Source organism: Balearica regulorum, chromosome 2 (assembly GCF_011004875.1).
Source record: "Balearica regulorum gibbericeps isolate bBalReg1 chromosome 2, bBalReg1.pri, whole genome shotgun sequence".
In the NCBI taxonomy this organism is placed as follows: domain Eukaryota; kingdom Metazoa; phylum Chordata; class Aves; order Gruiformes; family Gruidae; genus Balearica; species Balearica regulorum.
The window spans coordinates 120970520-120997257 of NC_046185.1; the positions used below are offsets into that span (position 1 = coordinate 120970520).

A 26738-nucleotide genomic window follows, 5' to 3' on the forward strand; every position below is an offset into this window, starting at 1 on the left:
CCTCCATCTTCAGCAACTATGCAGAAAAATATCAGCTCAGCAGTGTTAGCCACAGTACAAAGGAAAGCCTTCCTGTAGGAAATCTAAGGATTCCTCAGTCCTTTTATTTACGACGCAAAATGACTGAAACATTGAAACATCACAGATCCCATTTTTGGAAGCCCTGTTACAGGCTGAAAAAACACATGCGCATACACACCATTCTAAAGAAAGGAGGATGACAAGATGACAATCTTTCTTTCCTTTTTTTTTTTTTTTTTTTTTTTTAAGTCCTAAAGTCAGGTAGGATAAAAGTCAGCACTTTGGGGAAAACCTTAAGCAGCAGCATGTAAGAACTTTCATGCTGAATCAGACCAATGCTTCATCTTGTTCTAGCATCTTATCTTCACAAACGGCAACATTGCCTCAGTGGGCAGGTAATTAATGTAGAATAACCTGTGCATATGCAAAATTTGTTCCTAATCTTGTCAGATAGGTGTTGGGATTTGCTGTGCTGCATGAAAAGCTGCACTCCTTCTAAACAACGAAATTTTTAAATAGTCATAGATTCTGAAAAGTGAGGTTACAAATATAGTGAATGGGTTTTTTTCCAAGCCTTTGTCTTGTCATGGGATTTGTTGTGACTGATCTCCATTAAACTCTGCAGAACACTGTTGTAATCTGACAGGGCAAGAATCCCCCTGTAACCGTCACCTTAGTATGGCCTCCCTTGTCATATTTTTATTTTCTGCTTGAATTTCCATCATTCATACCTGTTTAAAACACTTCTGTTGCTAGGAGAGCAGAAACATTAGGAGAGCAAATGGTCAGCATCCTGCTTCATGTGTTACTAGTTAAAATCATTACAAAGAACACATTTCATGCATCCTTTTGGGTAAAATGCTTTTAGTGTATATTCTCATCACCCCGAAGGTCTCTTTCACTCTTGCTGCTGTGGTAGATCTGCAAGTCTTTCCCTTAGCACTAGCTACAACAGCTGTCAGAGTGGGTCAGTCATCTCTGTTTACATCTGACATCTTCCTCACCCTGTCCTTGCTATAGCTCTCCCTACCCAAATGTGAAAAATGTTGTGTACACAAAATTGTGCCTCTCTTCTGAAAATCCAGGGCTCATCCCAATCTAGATTGGTCACGTTGTCTGAAATGTTCACTGGAATAGCTATACACTGCCAACTGTAAATCTTATCCTTTACTTCAATAAGGAGCAGCTGCTTAATAGTATATCACTATGCTCAAAAACTGTAGGTGAGTTGGCACTGTTTGGTTCTTCATGGGAGTTTAGCATACCAGGTGCTGAACTGGGAATGGGTGATTGGAAGCTATGGATCTTCTGTTGGCTCTGACACTGGTTTTTTAACAGATCCTTTCAATAAATCACTGATTTCGTTTGTGCCACTGTGTGCGCTCTCATGTCCATCTTCTCTTCATCTGCTTTAGAACAGGGACTGGCTACTTAACTTATTTCTGTAAAGCCCCAACACAGGGCACATGAGTTTCAGCTGGGATTCCTGGCTGCTACTTGTAATACTAGTATTTAGCAGTTCAGCTTACCAATTTATGCTTTGCACAAGTAGAGCTGGTGTCCAGGCCAGCTTCTGCAACAATAAAAATTGAACTTAAAGTTTAGCAGAAATAAATCAGATGTTTTAAGAGAGGAAAGAGAATCCATTTTTCAGCGGTCTTGAATTTCTCTTATAATTCCCTTTAATGCATTTATTTATGAGCTCCTGAAGCTGTCCATTTGATTACTCATTCATTGGAAATCTGCCTTCCTGTACCTGTTCGAGGTCACTAGTAGTCTCTTTAAAGAGTGAGGGGTGAAGACCAGAAGCAGCCGTGTGTAATAATAACATTGCAGGTGAACATACTGATACCATTGCACAATACAGAAATGAAAACCAGGCTGTGGCTGCTTCTGGGTCAACTATTGAAAGAAGCGGTAAAACAGATGTCATTGTGACTAGTCTGTGAATGCTCGCAGCCAGACATTAGTGGATTTAGTTCTGATTCTTTAATGGCTTTGCAAGGGTCATTAATAAAATTATGTTCTTCTCCATGGTTATCCCCAGCTGCTTTGTAGGGAATCTCAAAGGCTGTCTAGCTTTACCCATGAAAGAGAAAATAGGCCAGGGTGTTCTTCCTTCTCCTCCAGGAGCGAAGCCAACCCTTCTTCTGTTCAGAGTGCCACCTTCACGGCCTCTCTTTTCTTAACCTGGACATCACAACTGGCTTTCCACAGCAAAGGGTACAAAGGTGGAAGCAATAGTTTCCATAATCATTATTACTGAAAAGAAGGCATTATTTAATAGCATGACTGCAAGAGAGTTGCACTAGAGGTAATTTTGGCCTAGAGAGCTCCTGCTGAGGTTTAAAATAAAGAATAACAAAAGAATGTAGGAACACGTCGGACAAGTTAATGTTTTTCTGCAGTGAAATACTAAAGATTCTTAGCAATAAAACTGGAATTCATCAGTTGCATTAAGATGCCTTCTTTCTCTATTAAACAGTATGCAGAACAATTAGGAGTCTTAGCTTTGCATCAGAAGACACTAAACTTATGCTTTTCCTGTTTCATGCTTGGAGGATACATGTAAGAGGTTTTCTGTTGTGATAGTGAAAACCTGATTTTACCTTCATAGAGTACTACCTCATTATAGAGAACAGGCTTAACTTTGCCTTTAAGTGGTAAAGTTAACAAGATATTGAAGGGTTCTGAATGTACTTTTATTGATAAACTCCCATTTGGTATAGTACCTCCTTATTCATATTTTCATAAAAACAATAAAAATCACCATCTGTAGTATACAGGGAGTATGGGATATCAAATAATAGCTTGTATGATATCAGGGCTGTAAGTGTTGCCAGGAACCATGATACCATGTAAAGAAACACCTCTGACCCTAATGGTAGAGACTATTACTGAAACACTGAGACAGTCTCCTCCTGTGTGTGAAACTTCAGGACAAAAGTAGCTGGATGGTTTTAAGCAAACCATTATTTCTAACAAAAGATGCTTTTTCTCCCTCAGCCAGTTGTTGAGAGAAAGCGACAGACGCTTACTGTTAAACAAGCATTAGGGTTTTCTGTTCCCGGGAAAATAGCATGAGGCTGGCATAATCAATTCCTATTTGACAGAGTGGTAGAAATGCACATGCTACATGGTAGCTAAAAATCAGGAAGGAGCCAGAATGGCAAACAACTGAGCACCTGTTGGCAACAGCGTAGCTAAAGCATTGCACGGTGCATAATCTGTACCCTTTCTTAACTCATGGCTGAACAAAACGCAGTTAAACCAAATTTTCATTTCTAGGTGAAATGTCATGTTTTTTTCAGAAAAAAGGCTACGATGGACCAAGTATTCTCACCTTGGTTTAGGCTGTGACCTTTTCGCATTCTCTGCCTTGCCCTGTTGGGGGTTGAGGGGGCACAGAAGAAATATTATGGGCTGCCAACACACAGAAGAGGCTGGTAAGAAATACATGAGATTTGACTGTAAGACTCTTGATTCAAAGTGTTGTTAAATTAGCATATCCTTGCCAAATTAACACCAAAGTATATTAGATGAGGGAGGCCTACTGTAATTCCTCCCAGTTCCGCTATTACTACAAGGAAACCTTTCTGCAATAACACAATGCCACTTTAAAGCAGTATGTCTCTGTCTAATCCTGTGATCTGTTCTTCAGTTTTCACTTTTTCGTGATCTTCACATAGCTAGCTTACACTTTAACTGTCTTTTAAATTCACCCACATTAAATTCAGGTATAACAAAAAAGGTTGCAAACAGTATCCTTCCATGCACCGTGACCTTGCATTCTCCATTCCTTGTCACCGCATGGAAGGCAGTATAGTTATAACACTCTGACCAATGCTAATCTGCAGTGCTGCCAGATGCCATGACAGCATCCTACATGTTGGGTAGGTCTTACATCACCAGATCATTGGTCAGTGAAAGGCCATATCGGTTACTTGTACTGGGCTTGAAAATCCATATAGGGTCAAATGGAGCCAAAATAGTTGTACTGTAGTGACAGAGAGATGCAGCCTCTCCTGACTACTTATATGGTAATGTGAAGATTCATGCAATGTGTGGACTATGGTACGAGTGGGACTTGCAGTAGGGCGCTTAACATATTGCCTCATTGTGAAATGTGTCTCTGTGATATCTAATTAGAATGAAATGAAAGTAGTTGCAGCTGAATGTGTTTTGAATATGGTTACAGATCCTACAGAGGAGCTACAGACTCTCTTCTGTAACGAACACCCTTGTTTTAAGCATAGGCCATGGTCACAACTTCCGCAAGTTGTGTGAAGTGCTTGGTTGCCTGTTTACTCTGATCTCTGCTGAGCTGTATGGTTCTTCATAAATAAATCAGCAAGTAAAGCCTTCAGGCCAGAACCACACAGACAGGTACTGAAATCAGTAGAACTAAAGACCTAAACTCCATGGGTGGAAGGACAGTTGCCATAGGCTCCACCTTTCAGTCCACTTACAGTTGCAGCTGAATTGCATTGCTACAAAACTGGAGATGTTCCCTGGCGTCACAGGTGGCCTCTGTCACTGTAGCCACAAGAAATCCCCTGTGACTTTCTGGGGAGGATGAGGGAGGATTCGATTTTCCTTCATTAAGTTTTGGGCAGTGACAAATGTTGTTATTCAGAGGTAAGATTATTTGTGTTGTCTTCTCTGTTGATTGACTTGATGTCACTAAGCAGGACTGGTTTTGTAAAATTGCACAATAGGGATGCATACACTGGAGAAGGGTAACTACCACCCATGGCAAAATAGCTTGGAGACACCTTAGCAAGCTGGGCAGGCAAAGCTGAAGCTATTTTTTGTATCTCACAATCTTTAACCCTTATAACTTTCTTTGATTACCTTCCCTTTTCAATAATTTTCTTCAAGACAGGAATCTTTCTTAGAAACAAGGATATCTTTGTCTTTTTCCTATTCTTCCACTTGGTGTCACTTCCCAGAGATGCCAGATAGCTCAGCAGGTGGCACTGAAGATAACACAATCTTGCCAAGTCAATAGCATCAATTTCTGTGTCCATTATTGCTTGTTAATCGTCTTCCTTGGGATAACTCTTGTCTCCCAGGAGCTGCTGGGCACTACTCAGCTCCTTTCAGTCACACCAAGGCATAAGCGACTGTGATGCAGTGGTGGCAGGCAGCAAGAGGTGATATTGCTTAGCAGGGCCAAAGGAGCTTTGCTAGAAAGCATGGTGCTTGCCTTCAGGCTAATGTGTATATCTTCTCTGTCACATTACTCATTACCTCATCCTACTGACAGCAATGGTGTCAGCTTTATGGCTGTTTTGTGCCACAAAGCTGTGCTAAGGGACCCCAGAGTGATTAAGGATTGAAGCCAAGAGAATCCAGTGTAAGGGTTCAGATACTGCCACGCATCACAAGATCACCCAGTTGATTTGTGTAACCGTTGAGATCCAAAACTATAGCTGTAGCCCCAGTCGTTGTCTGTTTTGTGGTGTTTTTTTTTTTCTTTTTTATAATTCCCATGTCATTTTAATTTTCTCTAATATGTCTAGTAGCTCCAAGTCCTCTAAAGGCAATGATGTGCTGGCAGAGGCTCTTGGGAACTGCCGGTTAAAATTCTGTTGCCAACAAAATGAGAGTTTTAAGATAATTTCCTGGACCGGGAGATCAGCTCCTCTCTGAATACTATCAAAGCTGCCAATGTGTATCTATTGTGCCCGTCTATGACACACATAAGGACCGCATACAAAACTAAGAATAGCATCACTGCTGACAAGAAAAAAACACCCAGTCTCTGCCACCTACTCACGATGACTATTGTACACACAGATTCATAACTCTAAATCTCAGGAGAACAAATCTTGCTTTTTTGGTGTAATAACTTCATTAAAAATAAATTCATGGCAGGAAGTGGAAAACTGGAGTTGATCCTATATCAGTATAGATCAGAGATGAGTTTTAGGGCAGCATATTTGACTTCTGATCCTGGGAACACCCTGAAAGAACCCAGTTTTCAGAAGGTAGATGTTTTGAACCTCAGCCTTCTTTCACATACTTAAGCTTTAAAACAAAGGGGCTCAACCCCACTAGTCATTGTGGAGATCAAATATTTGGTCTCTAATACAATTAATTCAGGCCTTTTGCAAGCAACAGTGTCAATGAAGTTCCTAAGCAAAATCTGGTACAAGTCTGGTAGAAAAGTCAGGTGTAAATGTCAGGCGAGTAGACCAATGCTTGCAAAGCCAACAAACACCACCTTATATCAGTTTAAATGATTTTAAAGGAGGGGAAGAAAAAAAAAAATCACTTTTCCTGCTGTGTTTTTGAAGTTTCAGTTTTCTCCCATTTACAACCGGTGGTGGTTGCTGGGCCTAAGTTGATTAAGCTTTATTGTGGTGGCTGTCTCAGGCTGTGTAATTTAGTCGTATGGGCAACTGAACAATACAAGGCACTTTCAAATTCTGAAGAAAGTATTCCAAAATTAGCACAAGAATGAGCTTTGTATTCTTATCTTTCAAAGCCTTCAGAAATATTGGTTGTGTAAAACTCTGCAGGTAAGGCAGTCATTTGCTCAGCAGTTACACCCATACAGCTTTGGACGTTAGCACTTGAGTGTTTGAGAGTGCATTTGGGCGTGGGGGTGTGCACTGACTTGTCTCAGTGTAATAATATCTTTGCTGATCTATACAGCTACCAGAAACAAGCGTGAAAGTCGAAACACAACAATTTAAAACCACAGAGCAACCCAAGTGGAGACATTAAATCTGTAGCCTCTGATATCCTGGTTTGCACTTACACTCCTGTGTCCTCTTGGACGACTGTGGTAATTCACTCATGTTCATCCAATTGTAAGCTTCTCATTGATGCCTACGTGGAAGGATATGAAACTGCTCCTGGTGGTGATAAAGTTCTGATTTTTCTGAAGTTGTAGAAGCTGAGAGGTTTAATTGTGCATTTGCATCCTCCTCTTGTGATAACTGCAACCTGTACAGGGCACGAGCGTAAGGTGATAGAGCTTACTTTGTCAGAATTAAAAGGGCTGATGGAGTGATGCTAACTCTTGCTACTTTAAATAATTCATTTAAAGATCTACTGGTTTATGTGAGCTTCTTTGCAAAAGCAGGACTTGCGCTGTAATGATACCGGCTCTTGGCAAGCAGGAGTATTATCCCTCTCCTCTCTCTTTCCTAAGCAAGTTTTGGTCCACTGAAGATATTCTGGTGCCACCCACAGGAGGACGCGGGTACTTTCAGCAGTTCTGTCCTAATTTACAGCAGCGCTCTGTCCCGTTAAGGGTGCTTTAGCAACACTAGCAGGAGACTAGCAGGTAATAGCAGCAGAGGAAACGTCAGGGCATGTAGCTGGGCACATAACTACAGGGTGACATTCAAGGCCCTTATTGTATCCATGCCTCAGAATGGGAAGTATGATTTGAGTGCTGGAGTGTGAGATAGAGAACAGAAATCTCACACTTAGCGTTCATCTGGACTTAGCTAAGCACAGATGGAGGGCGGCTCCTGCTCCTTCCTCTCATGGTCTCCTACCGTAGGTTACCCAAGTGGTAGGCTCCAGTCTACAGCTAGACCACAAATACATTTAGTGAAAATCTTGCCAAAGCCACAGACGTGTAAGGTCTCCCGTGTTCCTGCAGGGCATCCCGGGTTTCTTGCTGTTTTCTAGAGAGCCGAGCTGAATATCCGGCATCCCGGTGTGCAGAGAGGCTGTGTCCTGCTAGCAGGAAGCAGATTCAGAGTGCTGTCACAGCTCCCAGCCATGACACAGCATGCAGAGTCTGGGAACCAAGCAGCCTCGCTCGAGAGTTATTCTGAGATAGCACAAACCTGCCCTTGTACTGATACGTGGATTTCCCCTAGAGGCGTCACCAATATATTTCAGTGCAGTATGGTTCCGCTGTTAATTAAACTGAAAGATTTGTGAGATGCAAGTAAAACTAAGGGAAACCTTGGCTTTCTGGAGAACTTGGTTAGTTTTGTGGTTAGGCTATTATGCACTAAGTGCATAAGGAAAAAAAAAAATCACAGCTTCTACAAAAATATAAACAGAGAAGAGGTACATGGAAAAGACAAGAGAAATCATACTGTTTATGATAGTAAACTATATTTAGATGTCTTGTGTAAATCTCACCGTGCTATAAAAGTAAATTGAGTTTATTTCTGTGGAAGCATAAATAGAGTTACTATCTTTGATTTTAATCCTGTGAACAAATTACTGATCAGCAATATTTTTGCATAATATGTTCAGTAAAATTCTGCTTTTTATTTGCTCTTTATCTGCACTGTGAAAAAAACCAACAGGTTTACAGTGTATATTTCTAACACGTGAGGCAGTATGATGTTAAAGTCTCTAATTAGAGAGTCGGGGCTTTCTGGCAGAAGATTTCAGCTACACCCCAAGTAGCGGTGATTGTTATTTTTAATTTGGAAGACTTGTGATGAGTGTTCCTGGTTTGGGCTAGTAACTGTGTTTGATTGCCTGCTCTCTGTTTCACACCTCAGAGTCTCAGGAGCAAGAGTCCAGGATGTGCCAGCTCAGCAAACACCTGACATCAAGTTCACAGCATAAGATTGATTTGTTTCTGGTTTGCACTCCTTTCCTTTCCTTGAAAACTTGCATCACTGGAGAAATCTTCCTTTCAAAATGTTTTGTGTGTATATTTTATGCCTGTTTGGGCGAGGATGGGATGCAATCGCAGCATCTCTCTCTCAGTGGATATGCTCCAGGAGCTCTGTCATTGTCAAATTGGTGTGCTTCAGAGAGGTTTATGAATTTATCTTCATCAGATTCTTGTGAGGTAGGGAGAAGAAATTAGATTATACAGATGGGCAGCTATGGCACAAAGATACTGCGTCCCACAAACATTTAGGCACGTGTTTAACTGACAAGTGCAAATCCAATTCTCTGCGTAATCTGAGGATTTCTGGGAAGCCAGCCAGACTTTGCACAAGAACACACTTCAGCGTTGTCACAGCTGATCAAGAACTGAGTGGCTGCCATGGGTGGGCAAAGTCAAATGGTGAATCCTGATATCCCAAGTCCTCGTGCTGTGTTTTAACTGTAAGAACTCTTTTCTGCTTAGTTGGGGCCATCCTATCCCTTCTCCCTGATAGGACGTCTAGAGAGGCATTGCAGAATCAGCGAGAGCCCTGATGCCAGGAGGAGCAGTGGCCCCTCAGCAACCATGCAAGCCTCATCTCCTGCAGGTCAGTGCTGCTGCTGCCCCGGCCTGTGGGCCCTGATGCGTTTGCACTGCTTGCTGGCAAGTGGATGTTACAGCCCGAATTTAACCAGATACTTAACTTGAACCAGCAGGCTCGCTGGAAATGCTGGTTGGACTGAGTTAGCCCTGTGCTCGTGGCTTCTCAGCAGTACAAGCAAACCGGAATTCCTCCCCTGGTAATCGGGTTAGCTGAAACGGCCCCAGAGAAGAATTCGGTGCTCCCGCCTGGGAGGGCAGAGACGCGCACAAGAGAGACCCGGAGCACCTCCAGCACCACCCCTGCCCTAGCCCCGTGGCGTGCTGCGGCCACGGGAGGTGGGCGGACACAGCCAACGGGGACGCCCGTACCACCGCTCCCGCCGGGCGAGGGAGGCTCCATCCCCGGCGCAGCCCCCAGGGGGCGCTGCCGCGGGCTCGGCGGCTCCGGTACCGCCGGGGCGGTTCCGAGTGGGGGGAAGCGCCCGGCGCGTCAAGGCGCGCCGGCCCGCCCGCCCCCTCCCCTCGTCCCCTCCCCTCAGCGGCGGCGGTGGAGCCGTCGGGCTCCTTCGCTGTTCTTCACATGGGGCTCGTCCTACCGGAGGGACAGCGCTCCTGCCCTCCCGCTAGCCGCTGAGAGGGACCCGGTGCGGGCGAAGGGGCTCCCTGCCGCCGGTAGGCAGGTAGGGGCGGGTGGCGCCCCTGAGGGGAACTTGGGGAGCGGGCGGCGGCGGCGGCGGGACGGGCGCGCGGGGCTTTGCCGCCCCGGCCGTTGGTGTCGGTCACAGCGCGAGGCTTCACCCGAGCGCTGCGGCTGTTGGTGACGGGCGTGGAACGGGGCGCACGTGGAGCGGACACCTCGCAGCCCGCCCTCCTCCCTCCACCCCTCCCGCCCTCCCTCGGCGCCGCCGCTCCGCCCGGGTCTTCCCGCCGCGGATTTCGGCGTAGTCGCGGGCACCGCCGCTCGCTTGTGGACGCATCGCGGGTGGCTTCTCTTCCCGCCAGCGTCCGGGGTCGCAGCTCCCCGGCTGCCGCGGGGAGCGGCGCAACTTCAGGGAGGAACCCGAGAGGGGACGCTGGTCTTCCCCGATTACCCCCAGGTGATGTAGTTTGCTTAAAGAGTCGTGAATCTCCCACCGCCCGTATCATCTTTTCTTTTAGCTGCCGTACAAAGGTCGCAGCCGGAGAACAGGTCCGTTATTTGTGAAACTGTTTTATGTCAGTTTGGGTTTGTTATTTTGTTGATTTTTTTTGTCTTTTTGTTTGTACGCTAGCAAAGACAGTATGGTTGGTAGATTAAAGACAGGACAAATTCCTTAAAGCAAGAGTTATGGGCTTCACGTAATCTGATATTCTTCTAGCTCAAAATCAACCTTTTCATTAAAAGGGAGAAAACTGGATCCAGTTATTGCAGCTTTTGATTGATTAGAGCTCCCTCGTGGAAATCAGCAGGGAGTTTTGCCTGATTAAGACCTGTAAAACTGTCCTGAGGTTTGTTATACAACTAGCTGTAAATGTGCAGTATGGGCTCAGTTAGATAACTTTGCATCTGGGTCTTGTTTTCACTGGTCCAGCTGAAGTACTTTAAAGTCAAATTAGTTTCGGTGCTCCGCTTTAAGGAGTCAGACACGTCCGAGGGAGCAGGAGGACTGTTTTACCTGCCTTAAGGAAGAGTAAACTTGTTGGTTAAACAGAGAAATGAGGGACACCCGTTGGAGATGGTGACTGAAATTTAGAAATGCTCCGTGTGTTTTGAAGGCAGTGCCAGGTAAAGTCAACTGTTTTCATCTCGAATGCATTTTATTCCTTATTGTGTGTGTTGCAGTTGAGCCTCAGAAGCTCTTGTTAAGAACCAGGGACCCACCTGTAATAAAAGATGTACAAGCCTGCATGTAATCATAATATCCTCACTAAAGAGCATGCTTTTTTGTGTGATTATGCAAAAATGTAACAGAGAAGAGAGTGTTGCTCCCAGAAAAGCTTGCAGGTTACAATTTCCACACATGTGAGCTGGCTGTTCAGTTATTGCTGTTCCATTTTTTTCTGTGTTCCTGAAATACCTGATAGTAAGCAGATTATGGATTCTGAGTCAGTTGTCTGTGGAACTCTTTGCTTGCTGCTGCAACTACGAACATTGCTGTAAAAATGCTGGATTCAAGGTGTGAAAGTTAAGTAAGATAAAATGGAAAGTTTCTTGTGCTTCCAATAGTAGCAATATAGGCTAAGACTAAGGGTGTGGGGAGGGGCAGAGTAAACAAACTCCAACACTTTTTCGTTGTGCTGTAACTACTTTCAGATCAGAAAACTTTGGAATGGCATTTCTCAAGTTTGTTCTTGGGTCCTTGGGAATTTCAGGTGGCAAAAGTCAATTGGTCTAGCCCTTTGAGTGAGAAAAAGGTATTGTGGTCTGTGGAGTTCAAATGCACGTTACTGGAAAGTTTCAAATAGCCTTAAAATAATTCATAGTGGGTCAGGTGTATTTGCTATGTTTGGGGTAATTGGATTTGGCTACAAAAGAAAAGGAAGTGTTTCTGAAATAGGGGATACCAGTGTAGCTCTGTTGGCTTTGGGTCTTCAGTATTGGTGTTCCCAAACAAATTGTGATTTAGTACGAATGCATGCACGTAAATTCAGTGTCTGTAGGTAGATGTTTTGGTATTGCTAACCTCATGGCTGCATTGGAGGCTTGGATACCTAATATTCTTAAGGATAAGTCTGTAGAAAACCTTAGGTATGTGCTTAACAGCTTTCCTGGGCTAGAACGATAGAAAACAAAATGTTTTAACAGAATGTTAAATCGGCAGAAGAATGCTAGGTAGTACACATTGCAAAATCCATCAGGATGGATTTGCAATGAGAAAAGAGAGAAAAAAATATATTAAAACTCTATCACAGAAGATTCTAAGCAACCATGAAAACTGAGCATCGGAACATCTCAATACCAACTGACTCAAATAAGAGATTTTGCACAACTTTCTCAAATTCACTTAAATGTGTGCTATATGGAATTGTGTATCACTAAAAGATTTCAGAAAAGCTGTCAATAAAGTTCAAAAAGAAATTCTCAATACGCTTATGAACAACATTATCAGTTTGTGTAGCTGGGCTGTCGTGCCTAACTGTCTATCTTCTAATCTTTGAGGAAAGATTTTTCTAAAACAGAGTGCTTAAATGTACCCCAGTATAAAATACTGAAGTGAGGTGAATTATGGTGAACTAATTCTACTCATAAGATTGGATGTTTGTACCTTGGACAGAAAAACTATCATCTTAGCAGCGTGCCAAAGCTTGGAGCTCTCCATATGCAGAAAAGCTAATGGAGTAGGCGTTGTGGTGGTGTGTGTTCAGTGCAGGAGACATTTATATGGCAGCCATCACTGATACATCACAATTGCTAATTTCTCTTCATAGAGGTGGGATAGGAAAGTATCATGGATGTGGAGAGACTAGTGCCTTGCCGAGTCACTCGGAAAGTCTGAAAGAGCAAGAAGTTGAAGTCAGATGGAAAAAGGTCTAGACTGACAATCCTACCTGGACTGTCTGCCTTGTTTTCCTAATGCTATAAAATATATTTCTAGTTATTGCATCTAATGGTTGGCTGACCATGTTCAAAATTTTAAAAGTGTTTTCTATTATTTGGCTTTCTATATCTTTTCATGCACATGGTATTTGGTAGGCATTGGTATTTTATTATGCTATCACAGCTTCCCTTTTCCTAGGGTTGTTATTTTAATGTTTTAAAATCATCTAGTAGACTCCGTGCAAAACCAACACTCTGTTAATGGATTGTTAGTGGGGAATTTGAATGTGAGATATCCAGTGGTCAGCATTATGGTTCCTGTGCAACCATTAGTCAGCAACACTTCACATAAATATCCAAACTAAAATTTAATATCATCCGCTGTACTTCATCAGAAAGGTGACTTTAAGCAAGCAGGAAGCTCTAACTTGAGGACAAAGAATACACGCCTGCAAAGAACTGTGCTGAGGTTGCTGTGAAAATGGTAACTTTGGGGGTTAAGCATTTGTGACTCAAAGTTTAAGTCCGTTTTTGCTCTTAAAAGCTACAACATGCAATTTTCAAGAGTGGTTAAATAGTTTTAGGTTTTTTACAAGGTGCTTGACAGCAAAGCCTCTGTGTAGCAAGGCTTGCTGTTCTGAGTAGCTCCGCTTTTGGAACTGAAGTGTCCTTTGCTGGTTCGGTTGCATGCATCACTGATGCTAGCTGTTGGCAGTGAGAGGCATTTATTCTGTGTAAACTCAGATTTGTGTAGCTGAAGACCTTCATGTTGTCTCCCACTAATCAGCCAATTGTAGTTTGTTTACTGCAAATTAACAGAAAGAAGTTGTGTTAATTTGCTTCTGCTTGCCCTTTTATGCTGCAAATGCTACACAGCTGTGAAATTGCTGTCTCGCTGTGGTTTAGGAGCATGTTCTTTTTCAAGGTGGTGGACATGTCCTTCGAGTTCTGATTCCAAAGAAAGATAAGTTTGAAAGTGGCATTTGTGCCCTAGAAAAAGCAACACAGATAAGGGGAGCTACGTGCGTGCTTAAAAATGAACACATGCCCAAATGTTTTGGAGAATAAGCTTGAGTGCTTTGCTGAATCACAGCTGTGAGCGTGCAGAAATACTATACCTACAGAATCTGCTACAGCTGAGTATGGTACTTGTAATGTATTTCAGTCCAGGTGTTTGGAGACCATCTGAACTCCAAAAATTAATTAGGAGTCGGCTTGTACACGCTATCAGACAAGAATGGAAACATAACTTTGCAAGTGGCTTAATTCGAGCTTTGCTGGGAAATTTTACCAGGACTTGTCCCTTTCTCTCATACTCAAATATGGGGTGAAAATTGATGCAGTAAATGGCCCAATTCCCGTTGATTTCCTTAAGAAAATTACAAAGGGTGGGCCCAAGTAAACTGCCTTGGGAGTTCTACCAGTGGCCTGCAGAAACTATGGGATTTGCCTGCTATTGACATTTTTTGTGGCAACCTGTGATACTGATTTGCTAAATGGGACTAGCGCTAAGTAAGGCAGCCCGCGGGGACGCACAGACCCGGTACCGACCACCCCCCCCCCGCCCCCGGCTGCCAGCCTCTTCGTGTCATTAACGTACCCGAGACCTCCGAGGGCAGCGGAGACGCTGCGGGCCGCGGGAGGGGAGCGGTGGGGTATCGGCGGGGCCGGGGGGGTGCCCCTTCCCCACCGGGAGCCCGGCGGAGCCGCCAGGGGGCGCCCGAGGACCAGCGGAGCGCGGCGGCGCGCGCGGTGCCCCCCTTCTCCCCCTGGGGATCCCGGCGGGTTTGGGGAGCCGGGAAATGAATCCCCATTCACCCGATTCATTCTTCGGGTAAACTACATCACCTGCCTGGGCGCTCTCCTGTTCACGGTGACGAGCTGCGTTACGTCGGTCTAGCTCACTGACACTAGCGAGAGAAATAAAGCTGCTCAAAGGGCAGTGTAGGTGGTCCGCACAGGGGTGTAATGCAATCAAAGTGATCCACTTCGAAGTTGCGTTGGGGTGAATTTTGCTGCGCGTCCCAGTGCAAAGCAGCCTGGTGTCGCAGGGCCCTGGGAGGAGGGTGGCTGAGCGCTCTGGCTGGCTCCCATTGGGAGCAGGCCCTCTGCACTGGTGGGTGAGCTGCTGGAAAGGGGGCATGGGACAAGGAATATGCTGCTTTGGCAGAAGTCCTTTTAAAGCAAAGTCCTTTCATTGTTATGAAAGGTTGTGTTATAGGAGCTTGTCTGACCGGGAGTAGTTTACTCTCTGAACTTAGCTTGTTGCCCACCCCCGACATCTTCTTACTGCTAACCTTTCCTACTTTCCCAGGCCCTCCAAAGCTGCAAAATGAAATGTCTGCCAGCTTCACGAAGCACCTTAGGATGGGGTGCTAAGAGGATCCTTAGCCAGAGCAACCTTTTACGGCTAGAATGGTGATTCCTGGCTGTAGCTACCCATGTGACTTTGATTCCTCATTTATGTTCAATAGATGCATGATTGACACAGGGGGACTACCTACAGTGTTTAATTTGTTGATGAGTGTCATTCATGGATCAGCAAAGCCTGTAAGTGGCTGTTATGGAGAGTTGGCATAGTACGGAATAAGACTCCTTTAGTTGAACAGCGGTCAAATGGAAAGCAGATATGCCCAAGGCAAGAAAAGATTTCTTAGTGGAAAGGATTGTGAGCTGTGGAACTGCTCTGGCATGATACCTGTGCGGTTAATCCGTGCTTTCCTAATCTAGTGCCTGCTGTAATTTACTCCAATGAATTATTTACTGTGAGTTGATCAGTAAATGTTACATGGATTGTCAGTAGTCAGCCAGCAGGACAGACGTTTACTGTACATGTGGAGAGGGCAAGATATTCTTCTCACAGGTGGCAAAAGCCAATCATTTTGCTATGGGACACAGCCTGGACATGGGTGGTATTTGGAATTGATTTCTAACTCTTTTCTTGATTGTCTGTTCATGTAGGGAAGTTTCTCCTCTCGCATTATATTGCCCAGATTGTTGTCTTTAGTGATGCTTGTCACTGTGGTTCAACATAATGTGAAGGACTAGGATTGTTAATATGTTAATTGCTATCTAGAAGGATTCTGTCAAAAAGCAACTGGATATTCTGATACATGCAGAATTGGCTTGTTGAATTAAAAAACATTTTAGAAAATATCTGTACATTTATGTGAGGGGTGTGACTGGCACTTTATCAATGCCAGTAAAATCCTTGGAAATGTGGACAAATTAGTAACTGCTAACAGTGTGCTAAGTAATGTTGACAGCTGTTTCTTATTTGGTTTTGTTAATTGCTGCTGTTACCATTGCATTTGTGAGTTGGAGTTCAACATCATTTGTATACTTCTTGTGCAAATGTTGCCTTGATACATCATGTGTTGGTAACAGATATAAGCAGATGCTTTTACTTGACTGTTAATTTACAGTGAAAGTTTTATGGGATCATTAAGGTTCACTGAGAAAGATTGAAAATGACTTGGAGATCTTGCCAGACATTTAGCCAGATAGGCTCTGCTTTGCATAGTGATCAAAGAAATCGGGGGTGTGTGTGTGGTGTGCAGGGAAGCTATGTAATAATTTGTATGGTATTTGTGTACAGATGAAGGAGAGGAGAAGAATAAGGGAAGGAGAAATAGAAAATTGGACTAGCCTGTCTGTCAGTGGTTTCAGTAGAGTCCAGTTCCCTGTGAGGGATTGTAGGCAGCTTGTATGGTGCCTGGATATGTTGTTCTTGAACTTGCAGAAAGGCTTTCAGTCTTAAGGTTGTGTTAATGGTCTGGGCTGAGGCTCAGCTTGACTTGTGTGGAAGAAACAGAAGAAGGTTTGCTACGCTACAGCTTTGTTTATTTTGTAGATGTATAAAATTCAATATCAGCTCCCAAATGTTGGGGTTGATAGTACAAGTGTGAGCTAGCCATAGACAAGCATAGAAAAGCAAGCAAAAATTTTTAAGGCAAATGTATTTTTTTCTCTGAATTTAGGAAAAAAATTTGTCTTTTCCTCTAAATTAAATGCTGCTTGAGTAACTTCAATTTTAATGTTGATTCTCATTGTTAGTCATGAAAACTTCGATAGAGATTCCAATAAATATTTGACAGCTTTGATTTGATATCATGAAAGCTCACATGCAACTTATAGGAAAAATGACAGTGTCAGTCATATCCACCTTCCTCATATCCACCACAATCTTATCTTCCAGAAGAAAGAATTTGCTATAGGACTATCGAGTGGTCAGAACTGGGGAAGCTGGTGAACTATGTTTGAAAGTCACTTTTTCTTCACAAGCTCAGGTACATTGTGTATGTGTCTGTTGAAGGGCTAGGAGATGAAGCTTCAAAATAAATGTTTGCCATATGCATTTGTAACTGCAGTTTAAAATGTCAGATGTAGCTTATAATTAGAAACAAGAGACTAAAACCTCATCTCTCTGAACATGGATTTGTAATGAATGGCTGATTTAGAACAAAGTATACACACAAAAAAGGCATAGAAAAATGTTTGAACAAATGTTTTTGAGATTATCCCATAGTATTGAATTAAATATTGTCTCACTTCTGTAATTGTTATAAGTGCCAAGAATTATATGGAAGTGATTATACAAGAAAATATTTTCTGGGGTAGAGTTTTATTAGCCTTGTTTATAGGTTGATTATGTACAACTATGGACCTAAGGAAAAGATACCACAAGATGGACCTGAATAATGTAATGCTTCCTCATCAACTCAAAACACTTTGAAAAATAAGTATAACTGCGCTATTGAATAAAATTGATTGCAAGGAGAATTTTGTTCGAGAAGTAATCTTTAGTTGATAATTCTTTAATGCCTTCCATGGACTGGTAAAGGGAGATGATATTCCAGATTTTGCACACCAGGATAAAATGTCTAGTTTGTAGGGACTTAGGAACAAAGACTTTCTTATTTCATCAGTGCATTCATAACAGTAGAATTTTAAGAAATATTCAGTGTACTTGGTCAGCAGCATAGATCCTGTTAGATAGATCCAGATCCTGTTAACTGCTCCCCCCCCCCCCCCCCCCCCCCCCCCCCCCCCGTGAAAAGTAATGCAGTTAGCTGGAATGCTCTTTCTTGGTCACTTTGTTCACCCTTTACTGTGCGTGAATAGATGATGAAAGCATGATATACATAACTTTAACCAGTTCTTTATTGACCAAGATGTGGGCTAGATAACTAGGATTAGTGAGCAACCAGGCAAAGTATTGACATACCACCAGCACGTAAGGCACCTGGTTCACAGAACCACAGCATGGTTGAGGGTGGCAAGGACCTCTAGAAGTCTTTTGGTCCAACCCCTCTGCTCAAGCAGGGCCACCTAGAGCCAGTTACCCAGGACTGTCTCTAGACAGTTTCTGAATATCTCCAAGGAGGGAGACTCTGCAACTTCCTTGGGCAATCTGTGCCAGTCCTCAGTCACCTTCACAGTGAAAAAGTGTTTCCTGATGTTCAGAGTGAACCTCCTGTGTTTCAGTTGGTGGCCATAGCCTCTGGTCCTGTCACTGGGCCCCACTGCAAAGAGCCTGGCCCCATCATCTTTGCACCCTCCCTTCAAGTATTTATATGCATTGATAAGATCTCTCCGGAGCCTTTTCTTCTCCAGGCTGAACAGTCCCAGCTCTCTCTCAGCCTTTCCTCTTGTGTGAGGTGCTCCAGTCCCTTCATCCTTGTGGCCCTTTATTGGATTCTCTACAGTATGTCCATGTTGCTTTCTTAAAGAGGAGTCCAGAACTGGGCACAGTACTCCAGGTATAGCCTCACCCATCCTGACACTGTTGCTGGCCTGGCAGCCATCGGTATTGGGGGAGGTTGACTTCTATTATTTCGTGGATGAACTGAATCTCAGTGTTGTTGAGTTGCTATATTCTGAGTCCCTGGGGTTTTTTTCCACTATGGGTTTTTGTAACTTTTCTTGGGGTTTTGTTTTCCCTTGAGTCCTTGAACTGTTAACAACCTATGTTTCAAGGGTCTTATATCTAGCTGCAAATTTACTCTTCTTATCTATCATGGTTCTAGTCTAAGTATTGTCACACAGCTTTCTTGCAAGCTGGCAGTTTCCTGAGAAGTTTCATCCAAGGTTATGCAGTTCTGCTGTGTCAAAACTAGGCCTTGGATTGCAGACAGCTGAACCCCTAAGAGGATTCACACAAAGCTGAGGTGTGAAATCAGTATGAGCTATGCTGTGCTGATTCCCTTATGAGGACACCCAGAGAATAGTAGCTGCAAGGTTATTTGAACTACTTTCAAAATAACTGGATGCCTGCAGGAGAAGCCTTGTAACTTAAACCTTCTCTTTGCTGGACTTCTACCTGTCAGTGTCTTTTTATATTTCTGACACTAATATGGCTTAAATTGGCTCTCTTCCTGGTCTTAGTTAGTGGCAATTCGTGCTGATATGGATTGTCTATGGTAAGGAAAAGTTTGTTGTTTTTCTTTTTTTTTAAATAGCACAAAAGCCATTGAAAGAAATAGGGGAACTTGAAGCTCAAAACATTGACAAGAGTTGTAAAGGAGCAATCGACTGATGGTGAGAACCAGTACACTGGCCTGCTTATATGCAATTTGATAGTGAGGAAAAGGTGGTACAGTAGGTAAGATTGGAGAGAAGGAAGAATAAGAACAGGTTTTATGAGGAGAGGAGAAGATACTTTTGGTATTTTCTCAGGGGTAGAAGGATCAGAAATTACAAGTGTGTTTTAATGAATAAACAGTTGGTAAAATTCTGACTCTTGTGAAATGCAAAGCAAAGCTTATGTTGCCTTCACTGGTGCTGGAATTGTTCCTGTCAGGAAAGAAATGTTAGTTTGGTTTTTTTGTATTTGTAAGTTTACAGACTTGGAACATTTGTTATCTGCAATGGAAAATCAAGTCAAACACTGGGAAAAACTTTCTCGCTGGAACAGTAATGTAACTGGAAAAAATTTCTGAAGGAAGTGAAATTTCAATCATCTGGAAGCTTTAAGAACAAAGAGTGTCTACCTTGAGTTTTTGAGGTACAGTTAATCCAGTTTTGTGGGCAATCGATATTTCAGCCCCACCCTTTGTGATTTTTGTAAAATTTTCCAATTTGATCCTTTCTACACAGGAGGCAAAGCTTTCTTAAATTGTTGATCTCTGTGCAGCACATCAAGGAAGCCAACATGTGATTTTACATCAGAAACAACAGTTAAGTTGTGACAATAGTGTGGGCTTTTTTGTGGGTTTTTTCCTTGAACTAAGATTTCTGATAGTATGCAGCAGGTAATGGTATGGATTTGTAAACTGTCTATTTATTAATGCTCTTGAATCTTTTTGCTGTTGCAGTTTAGATATTTATTTTGAAAACCCTAAGTACCCCCTATGACTTGCTATTATGTGCAAGTATTGATTTGACATCTTTGAAAAGTGCCACCGCTCTTGTGCTGCTAGAGGTATGTAACTGTGATGTGACTCCCCGCTGCTACTTATGAATAGAGACAGAGGCTGTGGCATCTTCATCTAAGAGATGCCACTTAAAGCTTCAACTTATAGCAGTGTAAGCATTCATCAGGTGTTATCAAAATGGCTGGCACATCTGTCATCTTCTAACTATTTCTGCAGTAAAATGCAAGTAATTGGATTGTTAAGGATTATTTTATGCACCAGAGCGGTAGTGTTTGTGTGTGGGCTCTCGTGGTGTGGTGTGTAGTTTGTTGTTGTATTTTGGTTGTGGGTTGTTTTTTGGGTTGTTTGGGGTTTTTGTGAAGTATTCAGTTTGAGAGCAATTAAATTGCAGCAGTCTTTCCAGGACAATTTCTGCTAGGTTGGTTTTTGTTTGTTTTTTTTTTTTTAAACAATCAGCTGAATGGATGACAAGACTGTATACTTTCTGAAATCCTTTTTTTTTTTTTTTTTAATCAGAATGTGATGCAGAGGAAGGCCTTTCTTCCATTCCTGATCTTTACTTCCTGCTGTAGCAAAACAACAACTTGGAATGCTTCTTGCATTCAGTTGAAGTTTCTTACAACAGTTTGCTTGCCAGACGTTCACATAATTCTGGGTTGAATTTGCTGCCTAAGTAGATGGCCTTGTTTGTTTAAAAAAAAAAAAAAAATCAGAAACCAGTTGTTTTGAAGTTCAGTAATACCTTTTTTTGAGGAAGCATCCTTGAAGCCTTTTGGAGTTAATTGCTCAAAGAGATATATTTGAAGGTTAGCAGTAAGTCTCAGGAGGGTTGACTGGAGGGAGTTTGTAAAATTAGCTATACTAGTTTGCATTGGAAATGGCTTTGATTTGAACCAAAGTTTAACCAGTTTAACCAAAGTTTAACTAGTATTCACAGAAAGTAGCTTTGCAGTGAAGATGCTAAATGAATCTTCAATTTCTACACCTTGCTCCTGGTGATGTTATTGGTTTCCTTTCCTGTGCTATTAAGTTAAATTTGGCCTTCTTTTACTGAAATACATCTGGTCCTGACAGTTTTCTTACATAAATACTACCTACGTAGTCTTAAGAAAGTCTAAAACCTGGTCTGTACTGAGTAAGTATAAGATGAAGCATGAATTTTACAAGTGATCATGGTGAAGCCAAAAGTGTTCTATAGGCATTTAGGATCATAATTGGCAAAAAGCTGATTTTTACATGACTTGAATTTTATTACCTTCTTGGATATAATGCATTTCACTGGGCAAATAGTTACTCTATAATCACTGTCTTTAATGAGTACCCAGAGTTAATTTACTTATTTGCACTTACATCTTGGTGGCATTTTATTGTGAAAGTAGTTATGTTTAAGAACCCATTTAGTAGGTGAATAATTCTTTCATGCTGATGTATCCATTTCCCAGTGACCATCCATGGCTTGTCAGATACTAATTTTTTCAAAGGGTGCAGTTCTGTATCTGTGACCAGGGGCTAAATTGGAGTTGAATGAAATAGTGAAGAGAGAATGTTGAGGTTTTGATCAATTTGAAATGGTCCGTTTCTCCTGCAGTTCAAGAGAATCAGGGAAGAAGAATGCAGCAAGTGGCTTGCGATGTGGCTGATCTCCTTAATTTCACTGACAAAACACGAGCTGCACTCAAGCAATGTTCACAAATGACCGCTGTGTAGGTTGCCAGCAGAATGCGTGAGATTTGCAAAAGTGGCAGCGCCCAGTGGTTTCTGAAAGATATGAGAAAACAGAGAGAGTAGCCCTAACATTTTTCATGCAGCCGTTGCCAAGAAACTTTAGTTGAACATAATCTCTTATTGATTGTGGTTTTCTTGGTTTAGTGATGATATGTTAGACTACAAATTTAGTTTCTCTGAACTGATTCTGGTGTGACCTATCCCTGGCTCTGATAGTAAAGAGCTTTTTGTAGTGTGGATTTTGTGACTTTTTAAAATTATAATTTATTTATTTTTTAAACTGAGTATGGGTACTGGAAGCAGATGGAAACTACCCAGTGGAATTGCAGTTGGAAAATCAGGTAGAAGTTCAAGTCACTCATCTGTTGCAGTGGAGGAAAAATTAGTATGCAGCTAAAAGCTTACTCATAAGTGAAGGATTGGTGTTAAATGTTCTTAATAGCCATGTGTTGGGAGGAAAAGGTAATGCAATAGCTGTCAATATAAAATGTCTTGTGAGCCTTGTAAAGAGCAAGGTAGTTACAATCTGTTTGGTTCCTAATCTGCCATGGAGAGTGGGTTGTCAGGATGCCTGTTGCAGAGCGACCTGTGAGCAACAGACGCTTTGGAGCAGAAGGGCTGAAAGGTGTGGGTAGGGGGAGAGATGGATGGAGCTGCTGAGCTCCTTGCAGGAAGTCTGAATTGCCTGTTAATACCGACTTGCCTGATACATTTGGACTCACATAGATGGTGAGTGTCTGAAAGGGCCCCTTGTGGCAGCTCCCACAGTGAAATCCCTTGCCTTACTAAGGTGTGATTCATGAGAGCTCTTGTCATCCCTTTCCTGTTGAATGATCTCTGGGGTTTCTCTTTAAGTGTCTTGGGTAAATGTCTTGAAGCTATATGAGGATGCTGGTGTGAGGCTCGTAGGGCTAGGAAGGCTGGCCATACCTGTTTTAAATAGTTTGTGAGATCAGATTTGATGCTTGCAAGCATCCAGATTTGTTTCCAAAGATGCATTTATACCTTAAACAGAAAAGATTAAATAAACTTTGAGCATGAGTATGATTTAGCAACATAGGTTTCTTCAGCTGTTACTTGACCCTGTCTCTGTGCTGCACTAGTCATCACCCAGGTATTAAGTGTACACAGAGAAAGGCTGTGGGGTCTAAGGGCACTGATATGGTGACTCTTCCTTGTCTAATTGGTAGAAAGGAGATGATAAGAACACTTCCCTGTTGCAACAAAAAAGCAAGGATGCCTAAAAATCAAACCAAATGATCTCAAGGAAACAAGAGACTAAGGCACAGTTCTTGTTCCGCTGCTGACAGCATTTTTGTGGACTTAGTCTGTACCCAGGAGTCCTTTCATTTTTCGCATTAGGCACACTCCATGTTATCGTGACATCTCATGAACAAGAAATGTGAGGCAAAGATGCTAAGAGGGTTTTATTCAGTAATTCTTACTTGTAGGTTTAAGTATTTCATGCATGTGGAATGCTTTGAAAATGGAAAGTGAGACAGGAAACAGTATTTTCTGGTATGTTTTTTTTCTCTGGGAGTTTATTATGTAATGCCTAGTTTGAGGATTTGATGCTGAAAGCACAGTTGGTTTGTGACTCAGCTGCTTTTCCTAACTATTCTAGGATAAAATGTCTGTTGGTATAATTTGTGAGCCATAAGCTCTATTGGCTTCTAGTTATTTCTTTGAAGATCAGGTACCCAACTCAGTGCAGAATTACAGCATATGCAGGGCCTGATTTGGTCATTTCATTAATTTTTTTCCCTTCATAAAAATGCTACAAAGCATCAAACAACACTGAGCTGGGTAGAAAATTAATAAAGAAACCAAACTACATTGTGACATAGTTTAATGTTATACATTGTACTGTCATCTTGATTTCTTGTTAGAAGTGGAAATAAAAATGAAAGGAATGAGCGATGTCTTAAAATTAAGTGTAAACATCTGAAAAAATGAGGATTTTTTTTGTTCTATTTAAACAAATGATTTATAAAGATTTTCAACCAAGTATTTTTTGGGTGTTTTATTCAGATATAAAAAGGATTGTTTTTTAGCACTCAATGTCTGGCTCTTGGTTCTATTCAACTCTTATTGCTAGTGTATTTTAAAGTAGAATTTAAGGGATTTATGGTTCTCTTTAATCATATTAAGATTCAAACAAAAATTCTAATTACTTCTGATTTGTATAACAACTCTTACTTTTTCTAGTATAGAAGTATATAATTCTACAATTATACTTCTAATTCATTGACCTGGATTGAAGTAGGTTTGCTTTCTGGCTTTCATGTGCCAGGAAACATTTGTCTTTGCTTTCAGGGTTGGATGAATAAAGTATCTTGTTTGGCCACTGAACCAAGTAACTACAAATGCTTGTTTGCTTTGTTCTGATACCAATACTTATCTAACTTGGTTTTAATTTTTAAAGAAAATCTTTTCTTATAGATTTAGGAGGGTCAAATGAAATATTCCTCCCCTGAAAAAAAAAATTGTGTCATCTGAAGTAGTTCTGATGGCAGCAGAACACATAGGTGTCTTTGAAAAAATCAACAGTAAGAATTGCTGGTCCTTTGGTGCACAGGCCAGCGGTTAGAGCACTTTCTGTGGGTAGATCGAAACTTTCCTCTTTCTGTAAATTGTTTGTACTGAAGCTGGGCCAGAGGGTAAGAGAACTGTTTGGCTTCCCTGCTCAGCCAGCTGCGGTAGGCAGAGGAAGTGTAGTGCCTCTGGTTTCATGTCATATTGGTGTACATCAGTTGCAGGGCACGCTGTATGTGGGAGAGACCAAGGCAGCATCAGTAAACTGGATTAATAGCACTAATGTTTGGAAGGACAGAAGAAAGCCTTTGAATACTCTCGGTTAGATGAAGGACTTGAATCTCTTTCTCATCCAGGGCCAATATCCTTTGGACAAAAGAAGGGGCTGGTAACAACTCTTTGCTGTATATGGTCATTCAATTTTTAGTTGAAAGCACTTAGCAAAGTGAGTGGAAATCACAAATAACTTGGTGTAGCAGAGAAATTGAAACTCTAGGGTTTTGGGATTGTTTTTCCTAATAAACATTTTCAATAGCTCTGTCCCCATCCAATTCAACTGGATTGGAAACTCCAAACAGTATTGCTATTGCACAGGGTATCACTAGCTGTCAGGGAAAGTGGTAACTCTCAGCTTTTTCTGCTCTTGTTCCTGTAGGGACTGACTGAGGTATTCTGGGGAAAGCACGGTTCAGGTGTTGAGGAATGGCTGGGTAGCAATGCAGGCTGACAGATCTACCTTCGCCCTCTGTCACGGTCTCCCTTACATGAGGTGTGTATTTGGGAGCAGGTTTTAACCCCCTGGGAAGGAAGAGGCAATATGAAAGGTTGAAGCTGGAAGAAAAGGAAGGGAAAATTAAAAACTGCCTTTGAAGTCACAGTCTAACCAGCCTATAAATTCTTACAAATGTTGAATAGTGTTGCTTGTCTGTGCCTTGATGAATGAGTCACAAACATAGCTGCTCTGCTTTTTCATATCCTGTGTAAAGAGAGGAAGTAATGCTACTCCAGCTCTACTGACCAGGAACTGAGGGAAAGCAGGGTTATGGGATTTGTCTGCAATCATGCTAGGGATCTATGGCAGTGAGGCAGCAGAAGAGGGATGTTTGGACTTCCAGGCCAGTACGCAATTATATAAATTTTCCCTAAAAAGCATTTGTGCAACAGTTTGTGTATATTGGAGGAAAATGAGCAGAAGCTTGATCCCAAAGCTCTAATTTCTAGTTGAACAAATTCAGTGACAGGCAGAAATAGTTGCTTGTGATATTTCAGTAGTACTTTTGGCCCATGTAGAAGCACTTGTAAAAAAATTACTGTTTATGAAGAGATTTAGAGCTATTTCTCTTTCATGAGCTATTTACTTCTTCAATTGAGCTAACATCTATTAAACATTCATTCTAAGTAAAATATCCTCAAGAGTCAATTTAGGTAAACTTCAGTACCTCTTTCTAGACCAAAAATTGCTTTGCATAATGCACATAGAAAAATCCATTAAATTAATTTTTCGGTTCCTCTTAGTCTTTATTATATATTGAGATTAAAAATTTTTTTTTTGATGAGGGAGTAGGGAAGGAGGGAAGAAAGCTCCTTTGTCAGCTGCATAAATGGACAGTCAGAGCTTTTGTGTGTAAGGGGTTTTTTTAATCAAGTCTTCAATTTTCTTCTTTTTTAAGTTGAATATGTTATCATGACTGCAAACTTTCACACTCCCATTGTCATAAACAATAGTCTAATAACCTTTAGAGCTTTGGCATTTTCCAGCCTGGCAGCCAAATGAATGTGTGAAGAATGTCGAAGACAGTGACTTAAATCATGTTGCAATACACAGTTAGCCTGTCCTTTATTGCAAATACTGTATGGCATTTTTAAAACCACATGCATGCAGCAGTGGATGATGTTTGAGAATTAGCATCACCTTAGATTATTGTTTGAGAAGACAGGCAGCTGCATTGTGCTGCAGGTAAGAAACAAGATGTTGCTGAACTGTGCGGCTTCCTGAGCTGAGAGCATGAGGGGCTACTAGGGAGGATGGATCCAGATGAAACCTGCTTAGACGTGTGGGCCCTGATGAGAAACTGGAGGGATTCGGCTCCTGTTTTGGGTTGGGTGGTGGTTGGAGAGGGTCTGCTGTCTCCTAGCCTTATCCTGATACCATGGTCACCCTCTTAGATGTTCAGTTTTATGCTACATTTGAATGTTACCAGGTGTTTTAGCCCTAGCTGTTCAGGGGTAGGTCATAAGTGGTACAAAACTGGTGCACATCAAACTTGGGGAGGTATCATTAAGCGATGGGACCACAGCCCACTGAAGTCAGGGAAAATTTTTTCCTTAGTTTCTAGTGTATTTTTGGTGAGATTATACAAAGGTTTTAACAGGT

General features: G+C 42.0%; 1 protein-coding gene across 6 annotated transcripts in view; it reads left to right on the forward strand.

The window, feature by feature from the left end:
• CPNE4 (copine 4) overlaps positions 1–26738 on the forward strand; it is a 358320-nt gene that overhangs the window by 101783 nt on the left and 229799 nt on the right. The window contains exon 1 of one of the 6 annotated variants that reach the window (XM_075745647.1): positions 9699–9891. The exons of 3 other annotated variants lie outside the window; for them this stretch is intronic. The gene's annotated coding sequence lies outside the window, so the exon portion shown is untranslated. Of the gene's footprint in view, positions 1–9698; positions 9892–9958; positions 10401–26738 lie in introns of those variants that run through there. 2 more of the 6 variants (XM_075745648.1, XM_075745649.1) reach the window with 2 other exon arrangements.